Source organism: Myotis lucifugus, unplaced genomic scaffold (assembly GCF_000147115.1).
Source record: "Myotis lucifugus unplaced genomic scaffold, Myoluc2.0 scaffold_9147, whole genome shotgun sequence".
Lineage (NCBI taxonomy): Eukaryota > Metazoa > Chordata > Mammalia > Chiroptera > Vespertilionidae > Myotis > Myotis lucifugus.
This window is the reverse complement of record NW_005880195.1, coordinates 1-6,488: the sequence shown is the minus strand read 5'-3', so window position 1 is coordinate 6,488 and position 6,488 is coordinate 1. Positions and strand designations below refer to the sequence as shown.

The 6,488-nt window shown below is 54.7% G+C and overlaps 1 long non-coding RNA gene across 1 annotated transcript; it reads left to right on the top strand.

Annotated features, from left to right (window-relative positions):
• The first annotated feature begins 688 nt into the window (after positions 1–688).
• LOC106696104 lies at positions 689–4,522 on the top strand. Its single transcript, XR_002827925.1, has 3 exons — positions 689–956; positions 2,358–2,997; positions 3,495–4,522. It is a non-coding gene; the product is annotated as an uncharacterized LOC106696104 (long non-coding RNA).
• Positions 4,523–6,488: the final 1,966 nt, after the last annotated feature.

Here is a 6,488-nt window from a genome sequence, read left to right as displayed (position 1 = left end):
CAAGTGAATTCTTATCTGATGGGCCCAGGGAGTATGTGGGTGTGACGGGTGTGTGTGTACACAAATTACTTGTTTTTATTCCTGTCTTTCTCCTGTTTTCTAAGCATCCATTGTGTCTTAACCTTTTCTGCCTGTCCTTTGGACAAAGCCTTTTACTAAATGTCCTTTGAATATTCTGATTGTTTTGTACCATGTGACTTATTAATAATAAAATCCGTTTCCAGCAGCTTTGGTGTTTATGATATGAGTAATGCGAGTGTGCGATTACAGCCTGGGAGCTGATCACAGCTGCGTGTTGGCTTTTTATTGACTGTGCGCCAGGGATGCAGCCCTCAGGCTCCCTGCTGCACCACGGAGCAGCCCGGGTGCAGTTTTCCAGTCTTGGTGGTTGGTCAGTAAGAAGGTCCAAGAGAGGTTTGGGGGTTCGTGGTGGGAACCAAGGCAGGAGCTCTGCGGGGAGGCAGGGAACAAGGAGTGACAGGCTGCTGGGCCCTTGTCCCTGTCCTGTGGCCCTGAGCCACCTGTCGCCAGGTGCCTCCTCACACCTGGGGGTGGGGCCCAGGGCAGTGTCTCAGGAGATGGCAGAGAACCCAGGAGGTGTGGGCGATTCTCAGCCCTCCCTGAGGACTCCCCAGGGCCAGGGCAGGGGGCAGTTTGTTTCCCACAGATCCTGTTGGGCAAGGACGGCTTCAGGCCGGCCCTCTGTGGCGCTGTGGACCCCACAGGAAGCTGCGCGACAGGATAACCTGGGCGTTGTTCCTGTGGGTGAGCATCGTCTGGAGGTTGGGGAAGTCCTGTGCCCGGAAAGCCTGGAAAGAGAACGGGACTCATCTGAGAGGCTGCGCCTGCCGATGGCACAGATACCCCATCTTGGTGGTTCAAGGAGCACCATCGACCTGGGGCCTGGCAGGCCTGGAGCCCTTCCTCTACCCAGGCCCCTCTGCCCTCTCCACTAGGTTAGTTTCCTGTGGCTGCTGTAACCAGTGACCACAACCTTGGTGGCTCAAAACAGCTCACTCACCGTCTCAGTCCTGGAGGTCAGAAGCCTGAAATGAACTCACTGGCTGAGATGAGGGTGTGGGCAGGGCTGCATTCCGTGCTCGAGGCAAGAACCTGTTTACTGTTCCAGCTTCCAGAGGCCGCCTGCGCTCCTTGGCTCGTGGTCCCTCCCTCCACCTTCAAGCCGGGGAAGGAGACGGGCGTCCTCAGCCTGCACTGACTGTCCCTCCTCACACCTCTTTCTCCGAATCTCGTCTGCCTTCCACGTCCAGGGTTAAGGACCCTTGTGGTTATTACTGCACTGGGCCAAGGTGGAGAGTCCGCATCTCCCTACAGTCAGCTGATTAGCTACTGAATTCCTCTTTGCCTGGAAACTTACAGCCTGGGAGCTGATCGCAGCTGTGTGTTGGCTTTTTATTAACTACTAGTGGCCCGGTGCACAGATTCGTGCACATTGAAAGGAAATTAATTAGAAGAAATACTTTAATAATATTGCTATTTGCCCTTTCTCTATAAAGAAGTGTCAACCAAATTCACGATCAACAATGAGAGATCGAAACACACGTGTGCCATTGGCGCTAGTGAGAGCTTTATATGTATTGCGCATGGGTGAGTCAACTTAGCCTTTTATAGATATAGAATAAACTTGCTTAATTAGACCTGCTTTCTGATGTAGCTAAACTTTTTCCAGCCCAGTGAAGCACCCCAACTTCTCTTTCAGGTAATTGTCAGCAACACAGCAGTAAATATCAACACGAAGCAGATTATTACTGTAGATCACGCAGGGAGAACAAAGGGTAAAATATTTAACTGCAGCAGTGTTTGACTGTATTCTGCACAGTGAGAAAACCTGAAGTTATTTTCAAGGTTCACCAGTTCTTACTTCTTTTCAGTCAGGTCAAGTTTCTAAACTTTCTAAATCTCTGTTTTCCGGCTGATGAAAAGAAACTAGGATTCCACTGAGTCTCCTATCTACCTACTCCAGGACTTATGTGAGGATCAAATGAGATGAGGCACGGAAAATGCTTCACAGACATTTGGTTACAGTGTGAAATGTTTGCACCTGGCTATAAAGCAAGTCCTGTTCCTGGGCTGAAGAAACTGCAAGGAGGCTAGTGGTCGCTAGGGAGAGGAAGCCGGGTGTTGCTATGTGACAGCATTACCCGGACGGACACTTAGCATATTAGCCTTTTATATGGAGAGAAGATGCGGCAAGGAATGCAGCCCTCGGGCTTGGGCTCCCGTACTGAATGCCACGGAGCAGCCAGAGTGAGGTTTTCCGATCTTGACGGATGGTCAGAGTAAGAAGGCCCAAGAGGGTCCTTAATTCCTCTTTGCCTGTAAATTCTGATTCACAGGCTCCAGGGATTAGGACACAGGATCTTGGGAGCCTTGCTTCTGCCTACCACACCCCCGCTTTCACTGCGGCCCTCCCTGCTTTGTGCTCATTTACCTCCTCTCTGCCCATCTCTGACCAGGCATCCTCGGTCCTCGCACCCCCTGCGCTGGTGGCCAGGTGAGCCGAGTGGCTGCGTGTCTGTGTGGAGGCTCAGGCTGACTGGGGGACCCCCTCCCAGCACCATAGAGGAGCTCCTGCTCCAGACACCCTTTCTGACTGGCTCACTCTGCCCAGGCCTCCTCCCTGACCACAGCCCAGTCTCCACTGATGCCCAGTTGTTTTTTGGGCATAAGTTCAGAAAGTGTGTCTACACGCGTGCACGCACGCACACATGCACCCCATTTCAGTCCTCAGCGGGCTCCTCCACAGAAGGGCTTTGTGCTCTCTGTGCCTCCCAGCACCACAGGGGAGAGGACAGGACACTGCACACCCGGACCACCTCACTACATCCTCCTCTCCTGCCCCCCATCCCCGTTCTAGGCTCAGTTCCGCCTTCACTGCTCTGCTTGCATCTGCCCAGGGCCACATGCTCCAGGCACAGCTGGAGACCAGCTGACCCCTAGAAACCACCCAGTGTGGCCTGAAGAGGGAGCCAGCAGGTAGGGGGAGCGGTTGGGTGCTGAGGGCGGCCTCTCAGTTTGTGATCCCAGTTCCAGGCACCCTGAGGGGCCAAAGGGAGCGGGAGCCCAACCGGGAAGGGTCCCCTGGGAGTCGCTTCCTGGTCCCTGATGCGCTCTGCCTGCTCTCACACTGTGTGCTGCCTGCTCTCACACTGTGTGCTGCCTGCTCTCACACTGTGCTGCCTGCACTGTGGGCGCCCGAGGGTGAGCCCTGGTTTATGCCTCCCCACAAGGCGGCACCAGCTGAAATCCAGGCTCCGAGCAGGTGTTTGGCAACGTGAACTCTAGGACGCCCACCCGCCCCTGTCCCCAGCCCTCGGCACACAGAGACTGAGTCGCCTGCAATGAGAGGACAAGCCTCAGGGCCCACCCCTTTGCAGGAGCCCCTGCCCAGGCCCTGGAAGGACTTGGCACTGTGTTCAATGGTTTTTGTAGAATTTGCAAAAGTAGGATTTAAAAATTATTTTTTCTTACAGAGGACCCTACAATTATTGAAGTCCTGGGTTAGTCCTCGCCCACAACATACTGGCTCCACTTGTTTCTAGAACACACCTGCAATCTTTCACCTCTGGCATCCTCAACCGCCTCCCCTTGGCTGCCCAGCATAGCACCTGTCCACATTCCCTTCACCCTTCGCAGGGACGGCCGTCCCCTGGGAACAGACTGGTCTCTCCTGCAACACACCTTCTCTCCTGGAGGGCCAGGACCTGCTCATTGTCCAGCTTTCCTCTCTGCTGTGTAGCCTTAAGCAAGTTCTACCACCTGCCTGGCTTCCATTTCCTCTTCTCTAAAATGAGCTCCGGTTTCATCGTCTGTGAAGTGGGGACATTGAGTGACAGATGTGAAAGCATCTCTGGCCTGCAGTGGCTGCATCTGTCTGTGGTTATGTCCGGTTCATTCATTCACTCATCCCACTTGATGGTCCCAGGTCATTTCATGCCCCCTTTGTTCCCGCCTGCACGTTTCTTGGGGCTGCCTCAACACGATACTGTACATGAGGGTGGGTGCTTAAACAACAAGTGTATTGTCTCAGTTCAGGAGGCTAGAAGTCTGCAAGGTGTAGGCAGCCGCAAGCTCGCTCTGAGGCTGTAGGTGTAGGGGGTCCCTCCTGCCTCTCTCAGCCTCTGGGGTTCTGCTGGCAGTCTATGGTGCTCGTCATCACATGGCTCCCCCTGTGTGTCTGTCCTTACAGGGCCTTCCTCGTAAGGACCCCAGTCATAGCGGACTAGGGACCCACTCCCCTTCTCTTCATCCTGACTACACCTGCAATGATCCTATTCCCAGCTAAGGTCACTGAGGGTTGGGCTTCAACATAGCTTTACCGGGGGACACACAGTTCAACCCATAACACCACCCTGATGGTTTATTATTTTGGTCTTGGGGCTTTTAAAAAATGTCAACTGGCAGCTGGTAGCTCAATTGGTTGGAGCATCGTCCCCTATACCAAAAGGTTGCAGGTTCAATTCTCTGTTAGGACACATACCTAGGTTGTGAGTTCAATACCTGGTTGGGGCTTGTGTGGGAGGCAACCAATCAATGTTTCTGTCTCTCCCACTTCCCTCTCCCTTCCTCTCTCTCTAAAATCAATAATAATAATAAAACGTATCTTCAGGTGAGGATTAAAAAGAAATCTTTAAAAAAGTAAAGTAAATGCAAATGCATCTAGGGTTGTTTGAAAATACCAGCTGCCTTGTTGCCTGGAGAAGCAGGCCTGGCTCAGCCAGCACCTGGCTCTGGAGGCCCCTAGAGCAGAGGAGGCCCCTAGAGATTGCCGATGGGGGTGGGTGCAGGGGGACAGGGTCTTCGTGGCTCCCAGACACCCCTTAACTCCTCAGGTAACAGGTCACTGAACAATCAACACAGGCAACCCCACTGTCGTCTGAGGCTGGGGCGTTTCTGGGTCATTCTCCACCACTGACATCACCACCTCAGCTCCTGGGAGCCGCCTGGCACTCGTTCCCTGTCCAAACCAGCCCCAAGTTTCAGAGAAGGCGGGCAGCTTACCCAGCCTCAGCCAGGACAGGTGGCAGGGCAGGCCGGGGTCACGACTTCAGTTTTTAAAAAGTCTGGTGCCCCGCCCTAGCCGGTTTGGCTCAGTGGATAGAGTGTCGGCCTTCGGACTGAAGGTTCCCAGGTTCGATTCTGGTCAAGGGCACATGTTTGGGTTGTGGGCTTGATCCCCAATAGGGGGCGTACAGAAGGCAGCCAATCAGTGATTCTCATCATTGATGTTTCTTTCTCTCTCTCCCTCTCCCGTCTTCTCTGAAATCAATAAATATCTATTTTAAAAAATTAATAACAGTAATAAAAGTCTGGTGCCCCATGGCTGGCTGCTTTTGGTGCCCTGACCCAGCCGCACCGGGTCGGCCACAGTCCTTGCCTGCAGGTTGCTGCTCCCACTTTGGCCAGCAGGGGGCAGCTGAGCCCGTCCTTTCCTCCAGTTCAGCTGCAGAGGCTGCAAGATGGCACCGCCCACACGACCTACGCAGCTGGAAAAACAAGGGGCAGAATCGGGGGGCTTGCCCACATCCTCGCTGAGCAGGCGCCCTGGCTCCTTCCTCCCATCCATGATGGGGGAGTCCCTGACCCCTGACCTCCAGGAGTACCCGATACAGGGGGGTTCCCCTAGGTTCCTCATTTGGTGATGGGACCCACATTATTCAAAGGTCAGGATCCATGTCCTGAAAATTGATTCTGCTTTGGAATTTTTAAAATTTTCCCGTGAAGTTTTCCTATTTAAAAGTAGGGTTATTGGGGGGAGTCCAGGATGTGGGTGGGCACACCCTGAGACGACTCATCTCCCTCCTGCTTCGCCCTGTGCCCACAGGAGCCGACTGCCCCAGGTCCTCCCCCTTCCCAGCTGTCCAGGCCCGTCTCTCAGCGCCTCCCTCCCCCACCCATACTGAGCCCTCCAGCTATTTTAAACTACTTGTCACAAGCAGTAATAACCCCAGCTCTGCCCTAGGACTTCTGTGTCTCCTGCCCACTTGACCTTGGCATTTGGTGGAGGGGGTGGTGGTGACTGTTGACTTTCTGGGCCAGTGAGAGCACAGGGCTCCCTCCCCATCAAGGTCAGCAGCCTCAGGGGCCGCTGGAACCTCTCAGACGGTTTCCCTCTCCCTGTGAAAGCCCTGGCACCACGCACACCTCGTTCACCAATGCCCCTCAGGTGGGCCCAGGGGATCCGAGCAGAACCTCCTTCCCAGGTTCAAGGACAGTCTGAGCCAAGGCCCGGGGAACCAGGTTCCTCTCCACAGCCTTCCCTCTGCTGGAGGCTGGGGAGCAAGGACACAGGTGCTTGGCTTGGGGGAGAGGGGGGTCTGGTGAGCACTTAGGAGCAGGGCTGCAGGACACAGGGAGGTGCCCGGGAGCCAGTGGAGGAGCCGGCAGGAGAAGGGCAGCGCTGGCTCCAGGCAGGAGGCCAGCTTGGGCAGGGCTCAGGGTAGTTGAGGAGTGGAGGGTCAGTGGGG